An 18566-nucleotide genomic window follows, 5' to 3' on the forward strand; every position below is an offset into this window, starting at 1 on the left:
TTTGTTTTCAATTATACATCACATTTATTAATTCCAACCCCAAGTTTTCCTTAAAAAAGTAATATTTCCCTTTTACTGTTTTTACATCCATTAAAGCCACCCCACCTTACTGCAAAATTACCCCTATGCAATTAAGTACTGGATCCGTGCACTTTGATCTTGTTAACAAGTGAATAGAAAAGATTATCTCATCTCATTGAGAAAACATTTTCCTCCGACACCTTGTTCTATCTTGGTTTTCTTTAAAAGAGTTCTAGCAAAGGGCTATTTCAAAGGTTGATTCTCCTTTCACAATGTGCGCTGGAAATTCCCAAACATCCTTCAGGCTGACGTCATTCACTCCATAGATTTACTAACTAACCCTAAAACTTCCTTTACAATGTTTTCTTGATTGGTGCTATTCACATCAATGTAGTGGCGTTTGCATGCGTGAAATGGTGGGAAATTGCCTTCCGGAATCCTTGACTGTTTTTCCGAACCAGATTCATGGACAAGCAAAGGATGAAAGAAAATGGTGTCTCTCTTCTCCTTCATGATGTGCACCCTGGTGTTATTTCTGTCATAGTCTTGGACCCCGTGGAACATGATGTTAAACCCTCCCTCTCAGTGGGGATAATCGTGTGGTTTCAAGGGACCTTTGTGTGTCCCTGGGAGCACAACCAGGCAGCCGTTGTTCTGGTCGATGTTCTCCATGACCTTCCAGGAACAAACGATGCTATTGCTGGGCCTTAAGGGGAAATAGTGAAGATCCTGGTGCAAAAGGTGATGGACGAGATGTCTTCTGCTTGAATCTGGAGGTTTGTTTATCAACATTGCATGCATGGCCATAACATTGGGTCCAGTGAAGCACTCCACATATTTCAGAATTTCAGGGAGGGTTCAATACCTGAAGAGTTCCTTATCTTCTTGGAAATCTTGGACCTTGGTAGTCACTTTCTCACTTGGCATATATTGTGATTTTGCAATGGTCACATCTTTCATCATCATCAATCCCAGTGGTTTCACCTCCTTTTTGCAGATTCTATCAAACTCATCCCTCAAGTGTATCAGCATCAGTCATCAAAATTTTAATGAAAAGAAACCCATTTTCTTCATAAATTTCTCTGTTCTAGGCTTAGAACATTATTTTCACGAGTATACTGGAATTGTTGACTATGGAAACTGGCAGGAAAAACAACACCTGAAGTGGGGTGAGCTATGATGACTTCGGCCTGGCGGTACCGAGGTATCACAACAAGATATGCAGACAAGGGAGGCGTGGTCCTTGTCCATGGCCTTCGGGGGAACACCGGTGGCTGGGCCTTGGCCCCACTTAATTCTGTGGATGGCCTCGCCTCCCCGAGGCTGGAGAGGCTTCAGTGCTTCTGTTTTTAAGACAAAGGGAATAAATCTAACTTTTTCATATCAATTCTTTTCTGAAGGACATAATAATATATTGTTTTTGCCTCACTTGCCATAGCTTAGTGAAGTGTCAGTCTCTTTATATATTGACATTTGCTAATCAGAAAACTTGTGCATGAAATTATAACTTTTCATAAAGCCTGGATATAATGTTTCAAATCATTTTGAGAGCATTAAAAAATAATCAATGGCTAATTAATTGTAATGCTATCCTAAAATTCAATTAAGTATTTTGATTAAATTGATTAGTTACAAGGCCTTCAGTAACGAATATATAGCAAAAAAGTTTAATCTAAATCGTGATTCATCAGCTAACAACCAAACTCATGGTTAAACATGGCACTGTAGTGATTAGGTGACACAAAATGAAGTCCTTTGGGTATGTCCAGTCTAAACAGCCTACTTTTGTTTATGTAGAATAAGATCTGTCTAAAAAATTTTATTACCCAGATCTCTACTTTTCATTACACAGATTTTAGGCTAAGAATTTATTGAGAATAATTTAACATTACATTTAGGAAAGTGGTTCAATGTGATGGGTGTCAGTTGTCTTTCCTTTCTACAATATGGTAGATTATAGAATTGTTTTCCTTGTATAATCCAAGAGGAATATAGAATTTTAGTTCATTCATCTGATGATTGTATAATTCTTTCAATGTGTTCCCCTCAGTTGTCAAGTTTGATCAGCTAATATGTCTGTCTGAAGCACCCCATTTTTTCACCTCTAATCTGTTGTTTTCAGTCCGTCATGGTAGTGAAACACATAACCAAATTTGTTAGGATTATATGCAAAGTAAAAACAAATGGATCCTGAAAACTTTTGTTGATCCACCTGAGTAAAGAAATACATGAGCTTTAATACTTTGGACTTATGATATCTACTTTGGAAGCTCAGATATATTTTTTCCTTTTTTCTTATTCCAAGATTCGTTACAGAGAAGTGAATTTTACAGATGGTTCAGTTTTGAGGCTTAGAAATCTGTGAAATAGTGTGAATTTCATAACTTGTCTATGAATGTAACTAATCAGGGAGAAATTTTCCATTTTCAGAGTCTCCAGTAAAAGTGCAAAGTTCCTAGAAATAGTCCAGTTTAAAAAATGATTTAGAATTGGTTGAATACAATTTCCATTTCCAACATTAGCCAAAACACATCAATAAATAGGTTTATTTTCAAAGCATTATCAGACAGAGTAAGCTTCAAAGTATTTCAATACCAGCATTGTACTTTTATATTATTGTTTGTTGTATTTATGTCACTATAACTAGGACTCATTTCTGGGCTTCACAATTTATTTCTGAGAATTTAGTGAATAGTTACACAGTAATTTATTTTTTTTCCTAAAAAGTATTCTTTGTACCATTTACATGGATGCCATTTTTAAGTGGTTGAGTCTATATAAAACTGTTTTTAGAAATCTGTCATGTTGTGTTCAGATACTGTTTTTAAGATGATAACAAGAGAAAAAAAAACACACATCTTCCTTCAGAAGAACAGGTTGACTTAACAGTATATTATTAACTGGCAAGAGCAGTGACCAAAGAACTGTAAATCCTTCATCTCCATCAATGAAGAGCTCCATCGTGTTCTAACTCTGTGCCATCCCTATCCCCCATTTGTCTGTGAGGAGTTTATCAATTGTGAAGAGTGTAGGAAATTTTGAATAAGAGAGTGGATATGTATATGTGGAAACAAGCATATGCGCAAATGTGCATACACACAAAAGAGAATATGTCTTTGTTCTTTAGCCATTTGCCAGCCATCCTGATTTAAACAGATCGCAAGAGGTTTCCAACATCAATTTCTGGAGTCCAGGTTAGTTACTTCATATATGAACTTGTCTTGGTTATAATACATACAGATTAATTAAAGCTAGCAGATAAATAGCTTCTTTATGTAAACTGATGAAAAGCTTAGGTTAAGAATAACAGAGAATTGTCTTTGCATTTTCTCGATTATAATGTGTCAGGTTGTGCAGCATGCCTTTCACAACCAAAGGCTGCTTGCACATAGGGGACAGGCCTTTGAGGTTCCTAGCTTCACTTCCTAACTGTGCCACCTCAAACAAGTCACTTATCCTTTCTAAGCCTCACTCAGCTCATTATAATAATGCACATATTAATAACAGTTACTTTGCAGGATTTTTATAAAGATTAAATAAGATACTGCATGTAAAATACTTAACACATTGCCTGCCATGTATAAAGCAATTAACAAATATAAATCATATTTTATGATGCTGAGGAGGAGGGGGGGATTTAATTGTGGCTACAGAAAAAGAGAGAGACAGCGAGGAAAGGAAGGAGGAAGAGAGAGAGGATGAGAGAGAGGATTAGAGAGACAGGGAGAGAGAGAGAAAATGAAGGATAAATGAATGACTGCATGAATGAATTGAATTGGCAGGTCTTTTTCTCTATCTCTTTAGCTAATTTTAGATTTCTCATAGACTAAGAATCCCATAGATTTCCACATCTGTGACTCTACTCCTGTTTGGTAAATAAGTTCATTTGTACCCTTTTATATGTGGAATTGTTTAGATTCCACATATAAGCAATATCATGTAAGAGGGGGGATGAATTGGGTGATTGGGATTGACATATACACACTACTATGTATAGAAAAGATAACTGGCAAGGACCTACTGTATAGCAAAGGGAACTCTACTCAATACTCTGTAATGGCCTATATGGGAAAATAATCTTTAAAAAATAGTGAATATATGTATAACTGATTTACTTTTCTGTACACCTGAAACTAACACAACATTGTAAATCAACTATACTCCGATAGAAATTTTAAATAAATAAATATAAAGCATATTACATACACACACACAGAAGAATCTCATAGAGTCTGTACTCATCCCAAGATTCCAGGGATTTGGCAATTGCTGATAGCTTTTGTTCTACATGATCTCAGGCTGCTGGGGTTCTTGGGCAATCCTTTAAGACTTGATGTGAGATTGGTACATTTCTGATGAAATGCTCTGCATCTGATGGACACAAAGCAGAACACGTCCACCTGTCTCTCTTCAGACATCTGTCTCTCTTCAGACATGAAGCCTTTAATCTGGCTAACTCCACCTAAATTGTAGTGCCACAGCCTTACAGGTTAGTTCCCCTGATTTAGTTGCTGGCCTTCTCTGCCCTCTCAGAGCACGAAGATCTCCTGTCATCTAAGTGCTACACTTAAAAGACTAAGATGAAAAATCCATCTTCTATACTTAAAAAAAATCTGGAACAAAAACTCAAGAGAATCCCATGTGATTGACATAGATGTAAGTGTGGATGAGTATATGAACATATATACAGACATGTAGGTCTAGAGTGTTATTACTGATCCTGACACTTTTAATATATATATATATATATAATCGAGGGATAATTGCATGTCAGAAAATGTAGATCCCACTATTTTCTGTGCTTTGATGTGCCTTTTTAGGACTGCTTTTATAGTTTACTGGTATATCATAGTAGATGTATTTTACAAAGAAAAACACAAGCCTCTTGGAAATAAACCAGGTTTCTCATGGTCACACTGTGATTGATGTAAAGCAGAGTTAGAATGGTCTGCAGATCCCGTGCCTCTCCCACATTTTCCTTCTCTCCTAGACCTCGCTGAGCCTCTGCAAATATCAGAGCTTGAGTTCAGTTGCTCACAAGACTCACAAAACTAAAAAAGATGAGAATCCTGAGATCAAATCAGTATTTCAGAGACTCCATAACACAACACAATCACCTGTACCATTTCTGAAATTACCTGCTAATTGGGACTCACTTCCTGGGGATTCTAATGAAGTAAATAGAAACGAGGTGTTAGCCTTTGTGTTTTTAAAGTATATCACAGAAGATTCACATGCAGGGCCATAGTGCATAAATATAGGCTTCTGGTGGTCACTGGGCTGCCTATCCCGAGCAGCACTCAGCATCCAGCCAGTGCCCACCTGGATGGAAGCCTGCACTCAGAAGACAGACCCTTTCAGGGAATGGGCTGTTCACAGGTAATGCAGCCAGAGACTAAAATTAAAGTGCCAGGTTCTATTCTTCAGATTAACTGGAACTGAAAAGAATGTAGAGCTAGAATTATAAAAAGTAAATTTAGGATTAAAATAGAGACTTAGAACGCTAATCATTGCATTCTCTCTCAAGTAGGAACTTTCTACGGAAAAAAGTGATCTCCTTAGCTGGTTTTGACAAGCAAGTCCAAAAGCCCTAGTCATCAAAGGAGTGGCTGCTAGATGACATTGGTTTAGAAGGAGTAGGCTGACCAGTTAAGAGATAAAATATTCAGAAAGGAAAATTCCAGAAAGTTCCAGAAAGCAAAACTTGAATTTACCTCCCAATGGCAACCATTTACATAGCATTTAGTATTTATAACTATTTTACCTAGCATTTTCATTTTATTAGGTATTATAAGTAATCTACAGAGGATTTAAAATATACAGGAGGATGTGTGTAGACTATATGCAAATACTACACTCTTTTATATAAGGGAGTTGAGCAACCAAGAATTTTTGATATCCTCAGGAGTCCGGGAACTAATCCCTGGAGGATACCGAGGGTTGACTATACACAGTTTCTACTAAATTATGATTTGATATTTGCAGGTTACTTGGAGTTTGAGAGTGTGAAGCCAACCTCTTGCTACCCAACTAAGATTTTCTTCCAAGATTTGAATGGGAGCTTCAGATACAAATCCTATATGATGTAAATTGGACCCTTAATTTTATAAGTAGCCTGGAGCAGACTGAGAACTGCTGTTCAGCTGTTCTTGCTAAAGCTTGACAGAGAACCAGAACTGTAGAGGCAATATTGGTAAGAAAAGATACAGTCATTTCATCAGTAGTAGCAGTAAGGGAAACTTACAGCATCTGGGTACAAGTGCCCTGGACATAAGAGAGGTAATGGAGCACAAGAACGTCAATCCCTAGGCTTACAAGCAGGTTACTAGAGCAGAATTTACTTCTGAACCAGAAATGTAGTATGGAAAACATTCACAATCTTATAAAAATCGACAGCTTTCCTCTTTGGTGGGATACTCAGCTGGCAAACTTATTTAATGGCTATAGTGACTGGAGTGAGATATAACCATGTAATTGTGGTGCAATGCATTTTAGAACTTGGTATGATATTTTACATTTGGTAAGAGAGAGATGGGCTGTATCAGAATCAGCCAGGTCATGGAGCATGAAAAGCATTACTGGAATGACGTGGAAAATTAAGGAGGAGTCTAGCAACTGGCACTGAGAGACAAGTGAGAGTTGGTGGTGGTATCATGAGGTGAGAGGAGTCTAAAAGGAAATATTCAGAGGACATTGCTGTTCCTCATGTCTTAAAGCAGGGGTTTATTGCCTTGCCACAGATTTTTGAAGTCCAATTTTCATTCTTCAGATGACTGGGAGTATGTCAAGTGCATGACTTCAATCCAGAAGTTACCCAAGGTGATAGCATAAAAATGTATTTATACAAATTAAAGCTTGAATACTAGAGCTATTTATTGAAGATGCGTTCTTACTAAAAAAGTTAAATTTAAATTTTGAAGTGTAAAATTTCTCAAAAATTGGTCTTTAAGATACTTTATTAAATGTTCTGTATACACATAAGAGTGAATGATTTTTATAATGGGAAAAAGTTTTAAGGTATTGTATTTTAATCCAGTTATATATATATATTTTAATAAACTCAAAATTTACCAAAATAAATTAATTTTAATTACAAACCCCTCAATTTAATAAGAAAAATTCCTAAGAGAAAGGTAACTGCCCCATGGCTTCTTTTTCATTACTGAGGATTGGAATAATATACTGATCATCAAACATCAAAAAAGCCAAAGATTTTGAAAACATTTTCTAAGGATATGACCCCTGGTCACTCTGAAGTGGTACCAATTACTGCACTTTAGCCACCAGGGAGTTTGTTCTTACTGTGTTCTAGTGGACACAGAGAGAGGAAAATTTTTCTCTTAAAATTTGCCAATCTAACTAGCTAATCAATGGATTTCTGTCATGTGTCCTCTCAATTTTTTTCTTAAATTTTGTGTGATGAATTGTAATAAATATATCCACAATTACACTAACTCTTTGGTCTGACTTTTAAGTATATTTTGACATCCTAAGACAAACTAAACACTTTTAAAAATAAATTAATTTGAACCAAATTTAAAACAATATTAAAATTAATACTATAAAAATCCAAGGGAATATAATGTAGAAAAACATTTTCAATTTGTTACATATTGTCCAATTGTAATTTGGCCCTTATTATTGTCTCTAAGAGGAAACAACTGAATGAATAACTCATGCAAATAAAAATTCAAAACCACACTATAATCAATGTTGTCATGATTTATGTATAGATGTCTGTAAAGCCCTAATATAATCAGATCTTATTGTAGAGCAAGTTATGTATCAATCATTATATATGCCTATTGAGATGTTCCTGTAGAAAAAAAAAGTTTGTTTTTTATTCCTCTTTAGATAAAAAGTTTGACTTAATTTAGATAAAAGAAGACAAAGTTGTTCCAAGTAAATTCTTCTAGAACGGCTTAGATTGTGGAGGGGAGCAGAGAACCATAAAGGGCAGAAATGAAATAAGGAGGGCATCTCCCCGTTCCTCCAGACTGGTGACTTAACCAGACAAGTGGGGTCAGAGCCTGAGGTGCTTACTGAGAGGCTTAATTAGTCAGACCTGAAAATCATTTGTTACTTCTTGTTCATGAAATTAACAGACATATGGAAGAGGAGAAGTTCTAGCCCTAAGCAAAGTCATAATATTTCTGTGGGTTAAGACCTTTTCACAGGCTCCGGGTGAGTTTTTGACAAAACAGTCTTTAGTGGTCATCTGCTTTTGCTCTCAATGATGACCTGTGATTGCATCAATCTAACTGCCACCTACTGGACCAGTTTATACAAGGACTGTCCTATATCTGTGTAGTCATAAAACAGGAGATACTCCTTGTCACATAAATGCAAAAGCTATACCAGAAAATTAATAAATGTGATGTCAAGGGAGGACCCAATATATATTCATTTTCTGATCTTGATCAAGAGTTATAGATCCCATGAATTTTATAAATAGTTTATCACTTCTTTGTTAAAGGGAGACAGAATCTGAAAAGTTCTTGAAAACTCGAAATTTCCAGAAGCTAGGAAAGAAACTTACCTCTGCTAACAGAAACTTGTTTTCCTACAATTGGAGTGGTGTTGGTGGGGGTAGGCTGGGGGGACGAACGACACTAAAACCTGGATTACAGAGGGAGAAGCTCACCAGCAAAAGAGACCCTGGGCTGCACTGTAAGATGCAGAGGTAGTTCAGATTTCTTTACTGTGCAAAATGTCATAAATCCATTGTAAATAACTTTATAAGAAAGTATATATTTTCCAATTAAAAGTCATGTCTTATCTGACAATTATCTATACTAGCTAATAATTTTTTATGTTTTCAAATAATTCCATGGTCTTATTTTTCTTGTATACTAAGATTGATTACTATACAGAGTGCTGAGCTACATTTTTAAATTCTCTAAGTAACTCTTTAATAACATTAAAATCCAATTGCAAAATTATTGCAAATTCTTTTGTAGACAGTTTAGAAAAATAGGAAAAAAAACCCAGCAAATTAAAAAAAAAAAGTTATTTTGAATTTTATTACTAAAAGAGCCATAACCAGTATATTCTGCTCCAGAAAGCTATGTGGAAAATGTTGTCTCATATCTTTTAGTTTTCAATTGATCATTCAATAACTTATCTGCTCCTTTAGAAGATAAGTCATCCAGTGGGATAATCAGTCCAGAATGGGGTCATCTCTTCTCCATCACTGGAAGAGTGAGAAGGAGGGTGGTTTATGTGGAGGCCTAGGGACTAAATCTGACCTGAGAGGACTGTAGTTTGGGTTCTGTTAGTTGTTCTGTAATGGGTTATGTTTGAATTACATTTCAAATTTAATATCAGGAAAATGTCATATTTGAATCAGAATGTCCATCTTCTTTTGAATAACCAGGGTATCTGGTAAGTCCAGGCCGGTTGTGACATAGAAAGCCTTCCTGGAGTTGGTGACCTCTCCGTGCTTTAGACACTGCTCTCCTTTGGTGCTTTCTCGGTTTACTAGTACCTGATGGTCTCCACCAAACATCTACAGTGCTGGTGTCTGAACCCTACAAAATAGTGAAAGCTTGTTCCAAACTGATCTTCCTCTGTTCCAGGGTTTTATGAGCTCTCCATTTAAAGACTGGGCTAGAGGGTATTTTTCCACCAAGAATTAATCTGTGAAAGTTACCCTTACATAAATCAAAAACTTAGAAACAATAACAAAGAAAACGTTCTTTGCCTGGTAGAAAATCAGCATGTCCATTTTAGAATAACCTCCTTAATGAAACTACAGGGGAAAGAAAAAAGAGTGGAATCTTTAAATAGGCTTCATAGTAGAATCACAATATCTTTTAAATAATGATTTAAAATTTGTGGCCAGCAATTTTTTTTTTCATCTTATCCTTTTAATGTACTTGTCTGAACACAATTTTTGTGCATAGTGTGGGAACTTTAGTGTTGTAGTAGACTCAAATGAGTGTGTATGTTTTTATTATCTATCTGCTTATCCTGACCCAAATAGCTCATATACTTCTTCATTTCTTATATTCATGCTGAAGAATAAGTAGACTAATTGACATAATACAGTGATCTATCTTTTTTTTTATGTTTTCACTAGAGAAAAAGTACCCTCTGCTGAAACAGATTCAGGCAAGTAAGTCTCTCTTACTTCACAGTGTACCTTATTCTGTGTAGGCAGCAAAGTTTCCTGTTGACATCTGGTCTGTAGATGACCTCTTTCAGAGCTAATTCCTGTGTAGTTATATTCTGCAAGTAAATCAAAAGATGAGGTGTAGTATGAATAATTTATCTTTTAAAGGATCCAGAATATCAATGTGAAGGAAAAATAAAACTGACATGAAGTTCATAATATGATATGATATCTATTTATTTAATAGATTTATGCTTGACAGCCATTTCTCTGGTACTGACAAGCATTACAAGGATTAAAAAAACAAACAAACAAACAAAAAAACACTTCCTGGGCTTCCCTGGTGGCGCAGTCATTGAGAGTCCGCCTGCCGATGCAGGGGACGCGGGTTCGTGCCCCAGTCTGAGAGGATCCCCCATGCCGCGGAGCGGCTGGGCCCGTGAGCCATGGCTGCTGAGCCTGTGCGTCCGGAGCCTGTGCTCTGCAACGGGAGAGTCCACAACAGTGAGAGGCCCGCATACTGCAAAAAAACAAAAAAAAAAAACACTTCCTAAATATATTTAGATCTTATTAACAAAGAGCTGAAAAATAAAGATTCTATGTAAATCACATACAAACATATTCTAATTAGTTATTATTATCATATTAACATTAATTATTATATGTTATTTATTATACATTATTTTAAAGGTTATACATTATTAATAATTGCATCTGGGGTTTTGCTGTAAAACTCTAATTTATTAAGTGTAAATTCATCGCAATGAAATTGTTGGAAAATTGTTGTACAAATTATATTTATACATTTTCTAAGGTATCTACCATTAACTCTAAATAATGGCATCTACTTTAGGTTATTAGTATTTAATAAAATTAAGTTTTTAAAAGCTCTTCAAAATCATTTAAAAATTTTCTCTATATATCCATAGTGGTTGAATTCAATGACAGTAGATATCCATGGCACTATTGGGTCAAACTTTTGTAAACAGTCTCCAAACTTCTTTGATTTTGATTCCCTATTAATAAAATATTTTGTTCATATATTTCTAAAATATGAATTATTTGTAAATTACATGCTACATGACTTATTCCACTAATACAATTATAAAAACATGCACACAAAATATCAATAAAAATATAATACCGTAAATAAAAAATAATTTAAATGTTATATTGTTTATTATCAATCTGAAATGTTTGCTTATTTTAAATTTATTATAATTGACTCATGAGTGTAATGTAATTTAATGTGCCATCACCTTTTTTTAATTGTTGAATTTTGGCATCGTCATTTGAGTCAGCTTCTAATTTCATTTGTGAAAATACTTGATTTTAAGAACTGACCAAGATGAAAAAGATACCATATGGTGGTACATGATCAAAAACAGAAAAAGTATAACATTAGTTGTGCTTCCTAAATCCTTATATTTACATTTCAACTACACCCACTAATTATGCAAACCCTACAGAGAGAAAGGGGAGATAGTGCTGCTGGCTTGGTCTTCTCTGCTCCCCATTTTTTGCTACAGGTACTACTGTGGCTGATATTCCTGAAATCTATGATTATCTGGTTTAAAAAAGTACTTCTTACTACAGTGAGGTGCTTTATTTATTGTTCTAATTCTTTGGAGTCACTGCAGCTGGTACCACCTGACAACTGCTTTGGCAGGGCAAGCTCTCTCCTTCATCTGTCACTTATTATGCCCTCTTTACTCCATGACACATCCCATCACTCTCTTCTAGCCCAAGAGGAAACCTTCTTGAGAGTATCCCTTTAAAAATGCTCAGCAATATTTCTTCCATTTCTTTGGATTCCACTACTATTGAGGCAATAAAATAAAGTAGCTGAGATCTCGGGTCTGAAGCCAGACTGCTGTGTTCAAATTGTGGCTCAACCACCTATAAACTGTAACTTTGGTTTAATTATGTCATTTTTCTGTGCTACAGTTTCCTGAGCAATATGAGGAAATATATGAGTAGAATATGGAAGTAATTGCTATTTTTGTGAGGTGATCAGGAAAAGTAAAAGGAGATATTGAAGTAAAGAGCTGAAAAAAGTTAGTGAGGGCGTGAGCCATATGGATGACCTTGGGAGAGTGCTCAAGGTGAAGGGAACAGCAGGTGTCAGATTCTCCAAGGAAGAGCATGTTTGGCCCGGCAAGAAATAGAAAGGGAGGTGAGTGTGGCTAGAGTGAGAAAGGATGGTTGAGAGTTAATGATTCAGAAAGAAGGAATGGAGACAGATGACCACAAACCTAGAAGGCTCTCACAAAGACTCCATTATTTTCTCTGAAAGAGGAGGGGAATCAATGAAGGACTTTGAATAGAAGTTTGACAAAGTCTGACTAAATTTTTTTTTGTTTTTTTTTTTTTCCTTGCATTTAGTTCTTCTTTGCTCTGCCACACTACATTCTAATGCAGGGAGCTTGCCTGTCCTATTTCCCCACACAAGCTTCCTGAGAGCCAGGGTCATTAATCATTCATCTTTGAATCTACAGAGCCTACTACACCACCTGGATTAAAATAGATGCTCAATAATTATGTGCTGAAGGGATGAATTCAAAAAGAAGGAAAATTAAGCTCTGAATTAGTCAGCTGAGCAAGTAGAAAGATCTGTGTTCTGAAATTCAGTACATATGGAGTTTTTGCTCAGAAATACTGGCTTTGTGACCTTAGGGCAATTCCGTAGTTAATGATTCACTAATCAAACCTTTTTGATTTGATTCTATGGACAAAGTATGACATCTCTTAAATTATCTGGGTCTGAGTTTTCTTGTTTTTACAGTGAGAGCTGTACCTATCTATAAAGCACTATGCTCTTTCAAGACCTATTCTCATTCTAAATTAAGGTTATCGTGAGCCTCAAGAAATTTTTGTCTTAACTCGCTCAAATGGACCATTTCCCAGGTACGTTTTAATGAAATTGGAGACTAGACACTATATCCCAGCTATTAAAGCCTTAGGCCTATTGAGAAGTCATTAGTTTTATAAAACTTTAAAATGCTTTCTCTCATTCAATTTGACATTACTAATGATCTTGAGTCTACTTTTCCTCTTGATATTCTTATATTGTCTAATTCATAAAACTTAACAAAGCATATGTCACATATAAATTTACATCACTCTTTAACGTAAAAGAGATAGGGACACACTAAAATATGTGCATTAATGTAGCTGCATAAAAGCAACTATATTTGTTACGATCAGACATGCTGTGATATGAATTCAGCTACTGATTACTGAAATACACATTTAATAATTCATGTTTCATTAATAATGTACCATATAAATACAGCATATAAAGGAATATATTATATATTTATTGTGACATTCTAGAGAATTATCTTGAGGCTAAAGACTAATTTAAAAATATGATCATCCTTATCACACATTCTGGGCTATTTCATGAAACAGCCACATATTCTGTTTATGACCTAGTTTTAACTTGCCTCCTCTGAAATTTTTCTACACTATTTTTAGTGCCTTGAGGGAGTAGGGTGGGATTTAAACTAAGACCATTTTTCCATAATCATTGGATATTACTGTAACACATGGAAATAATAATAACATTTAGCATTGTCATATTTTATGTGGAGGGAAAGAATAAGCTTGTAGTACATTTTCTGTTACTGCCCATTACAGGGTGCATATCCTGTCTGTATTTTTTTTATTGATTGGCAAAACCAAAAACAATGGAAACAAAATGTGTCATTTGTTTTACTTGACATGTGTTCTATTATATACGATTACCTGGGACCATAGTGTTTGGTGGTGTCCCCGAGGATTGCATGGCTCTTAAATAGTGACATCTCAAGGATTGCGCACAATGATATTGACTTCATCTTATATGGAAAATAACTTGAGATGGCCCAAGAATAGCAGCTTACAATTCTCAAAGTTGTAATGCATGTTTGTTAATTAATCTAGGTAATTGTATATCTTTGAAAATATCCTTCATTGTTCATGTGACTGTATTGCTTAAACATATTTTTATTGCATATCAAAAGGAGTCATTTATTTTGATTATATATATATATATATATATATATATATATATATATATATATATATATATATATATGGCCTGAGAAACATCCTTATTTATGAACTCTTCTTTTAAATTCTTAGCCTTAAAAAACAAAGAAAAATAATACTAACTGTAATGTATTTCCCAATTAGTTTTACACTATTAGATGTCATTAGGAAAGCGACTGTGATTTCTGTTATTTTCCATAGGAGATAGTCACATAACTTTCCCTAAGTCATCCTGCCAAATTTACCATGATTTTATCACTTGTAATATTAATAAACATGCTAATATAGTTTTATTTACATATTTTGGGAAATTTATTTCCATCTCATTTTAATTTCACATTGGCTGCTTCATAAAATTATTGAAACACATTTGAGACGGAATCATGCCTCTTTTTTTCTCTACGTGAATGGAGATGGATCTCATAACATATAATAAATATTAGTTGATAAGATAGTTATACTAAAAATAGGTCTTTGCATTATGAAATAGGCTAATACTATAAAGTTATAAGCCATTCCACTTTGAGCATACCGTATTTTATATTCATCACATACTGATGTTTAAACTACTGACAAGAAATGTTTCCCCAAAAGCAACTGTGAAACATAACTGAACATGTCTAATTTGACAGCTTCTTTAGATCGCCACCTGCTTTTCAGCAATAATTATTTGTATTCTTAGTTATTTTCCTTTTAATTTTAAAACGCACGTGTTTCACTATAATGCATGCATTTAAAAGCAAATAATAAGTATAAAGATAGTCTAATACGATTTTCACTTTAAGTAGTTTATTTAAAAATGTTACTTGAACTTAATGCAATAATTAATCTATAGTTATTACTTAAAATATACCTTAAACTTTTTATCAAATCCATTTTTAAAAATTATAATAGCATATAAATATTCTCCAAATTTTAATACATATTTGGCTTTAAGTTATATTTCTTTAACATAAAGTCTATTTTCAATATAAGTATTACTGAATGATTATGCTTTGCTTAGTAAATTGAAGGAAAATTTATGAAGTAAGAAAACAAAAAGGAGGGATTTTTAGGAGTTTATAAAAGGTATAGAAATTTACTATGAGATCTCTCTGATTTTAATAACCCTTTATTTATATGCAACATCCACTTTAGCTATGTTTGCAGTAAATGACCATTTGTTAACAGTCAGTTCTTCTTCAGGGGTTTATTATTTTTTAAAGGACAACTATTTATGTGAATGTGATATATATGGGGAAGTTGGAATTGCAATATAGAAAGAAAAAAACTTTTTAAAACAAACAAAAAATATATCCTAAGAGATGTCTCCATCTCATATGTTGTAGACACATACATTTTCCTAATAACCAGAGGGCTTTCCTCTTGGGAAATACTCCTTATTTCACAGAGAGGATAAATTGTGGCTTTGAGTCCTGAATTAAATAAACATTATTTATAATCATGCACTCTTTTGTAAGGAAAGCTAATTTCTGCATGCAAACTAATACAGATGGGCATTGTTGGAAGCAAAATCATCATTATTATGTCATTCAATAAACCAATAAACAGTACATTTATTAATCAGTCTTAGAAATTCTCAGATAGATGACAAGGTAAGCAGATAAATAATAATAAAATGAGTGCAGTTCCCAATTCAATCAATCTAAAATGCCATTTTCAGAGAAGTGAAAAGATGTAGGGACTTAGTATATTTTACTAAATATATATGAGAGACAAAATCATTGATTCTGCCTTTTATTCTTTGGGAAAATGTGGTTTCAAGTGAGTTTAACTATTACCTTGCCATGTATTTTTTCTCTTACATAAAATGGACTAAGAGTCTTTAGAATTAATTTTTTAAAAAATTTTATTATAGTAGATTTACAATGCTATGCTAGTTTCTGCTGTACAACATAAATCAGTTAAACATATACATATATCCACTCTTTTTTAGATCATTTTCCCATTAAGGTCATTACAGTGTTGAGTAGAGTTCCCTGTGTTACACAGTAGGTCATTATTACTTATCTATTATATATATATATATATATATATATATATATATATATATATATATATGGAAAGAATGGTACAAATAAACTTATTTACAAAACAGAAATAGAGTCACAGGTATAGAAAACAAACTTATGGTTATGGTGGGGGTGGGGAGAAGGTGGGGGAGGGATAAATTGGGAGACTGGAATTGACATATACACACTACTACATATAAAATATGATTAATTTTAAAAATTTTAAAGCCACACTCCAAAATATCCATTCAACATAGTATTCTTACCCACAAAGCTACCACCCTTATGTGGGAAGTTAATTTCATTCAATTCAATTAATAATGTTTTAACGACTTATATGTTAAAAGTCTTCATTCTTTGTATGGTGAGATATACATAGACTAAAAAGATAATATTGCTGACCTCAATACACTTATAAATTATGGGAAAAGTGAGAGAAAATGATGTTCACATACATAATAGCAATTTAAAGTAGAATGTAATATGTATAAGAAAAAAAGTGTATAGATTGTTTTTCAGGTTAGGGGAAGATTTTTCTCCCAGAAATATTTGACTTTTGAGGAAAAACAGCATATAGCAGCAGAGTCACTCTAACGATAAATAATAAAGAACATAAGTACCCTTCATGATGGTGTTGAAAAGCAGATTCTCCGAGGTCATTTCCAGGTATTTTGATTTGGTATTTCTGGGCTGGGGCCCAAGAATCCGTCATTTTTAACAAGTACCTCAGGTGATTAGATCAAGCCACTAAAGTTAACCTTCTGAGATCATAGGAGTTGCCTTGAATTTTACATTATGGAGCTTTTGTTTTTCTTTACTTTATGTAAGTCTGCCCAATAATCTTTAAATAAATTCTCTTTTGTCATATTTTTTTCTTTCCTTTGGTTAACTTAGCCAGGATCTGTTTCTGTTGCTTAGGCTGCCTATACAACTTCTGAATCAATGTCTCTGGCAGTTCCTTAAGGCTATTTTTTAAATCAACATAAATATTTTTAAAAACCTAAATATTGTGTTACGGTACACATGAATTCTTATGGCTACTTAAAACGCTCATATATTTAATTTGATTATGTAATTAAATGCAAAATGTTTTTTCATGCTACTGTTAATATACTTTTCTCAATGTATGTTTGCTCACTACATTTTAGTTATATAAAACTTGATTTGGTTTTGAGAAGAAAAGGGGAATTTTTTAATATATTTTATTCTATCCTATATTTTAATTATATATATTAATATTTACACAAAAGGGAATTTTATCACTTTCAACTGGAAATGATAGTAAAGCTCATTTAAAAAATGAAAATCAATGTGCGTATTTATGAAAACAATTTAGGTAATATTGTGAAATAATAATTTTTCATCATTTGGTTTCTGCAATCATACTTAAGTATACAGTTTGAGTCTTCAAGACCTAGGGCAGAAGTTAGCACTGACTTCAGTTGATAAATGTTTCATGAATTGCTGACATCGTTTGCTGACATCAAAACCAATTGCTTTTGGTTTATTTGCAAGATCAGCTTGTACGCCGATTCAAATATAATCAAAGCTCAAAATGTTAATCTCTGAATTGAAGGTAGAATGGTAAGCAGTATGCAGGCCCTTCCCTCAGGACTCTTACACACACACACACACACACACACACACACACACACAGAAAAACTCTTTACCACAAAATGTGATTAAAAAAATATCACCTAGGGCTTCCCTGGTGGCGCAGTGGTTGAGGGTCCGCCTGCCGATGCAGGGGACACGGGTTCATGCCCCGGCCTGGGAAGATCCCACATGCCGTGGAGTGGCTGGGCCCGTGAGCCATGGCCGCTGAGCCTGCGTCTCCGGAGCCTGTGCACAACGGGAGAGGCCACAACAATGAGAGGCCTGCGTACCACAAAATATATATATATATATATATATATATATATATATATATATATATATATATATATATATATATATGTACACATATATATATACATATATGTATATATACATATGTATATATATGTATATATACATATATATATGTGTGTGTGTGTATATATATATATATATATATATATATATATATATATATATATATATATATAATCACCTAACCCACCAAGCTAAATTATTTGTTTTTGTTAAATATGTGTTGTAACACTCTCAGGGCCAGCTGTTATATCTCCTCATGGCACAGACTGTGGTGATTTTATACACAGTGTGTATGTGTGTGTGTGTGTACACATGTGTGTATGTGTGTGTGTTTTCCTCCTTCTCATTGTCATCCTAGTAGACAGTGAGCCTGACGGTATTGTGACCTGAGATACCCTTTCTCTCTTATTGATTACTGTGTGCCTGGTGCTTAGAATGTGGAAGGGTGTCAGTAAGTATCTGTTAATTGA

The 18566-nt window shown here is 34.1% G+C and overlaps 1 pseudogene across 1 annotated transcript; it reads right to left on the minus strand.

Annotated features, from left to right (window-relative positions):
- Positions 1 to 253: 253 nt before the first annotated feature.
- Positions 254 to 16894, minus strand: LOC308625869 (phytanoyl-CoA dioxygenase, peroxisomal-like; annotated as a pseudogene). The gene is made up of 2 exons: positions 16803 to 16894; positions 254 to 1344 (listed from the first exon to the last, which is right to left on the minus strand). The product of its transcript is annotated as a phytanoyl-CoA dioxygenase, peroxisomal-like (transcript).
- Positions 16895 to 18566: the final 1672 nt, after the last annotated feature.

Source organism: Mesoplodon bidens (assembly GCF_964165515.1).
Source record: "Mesoplodon bidens genome assembly, chromosome: 12".
NCBI lineage: Eukaryota > Metazoa > Chordata > Mammalia > Artiodactyla > Ziphiidae > Mesoplodon > Mesoplodon bidens.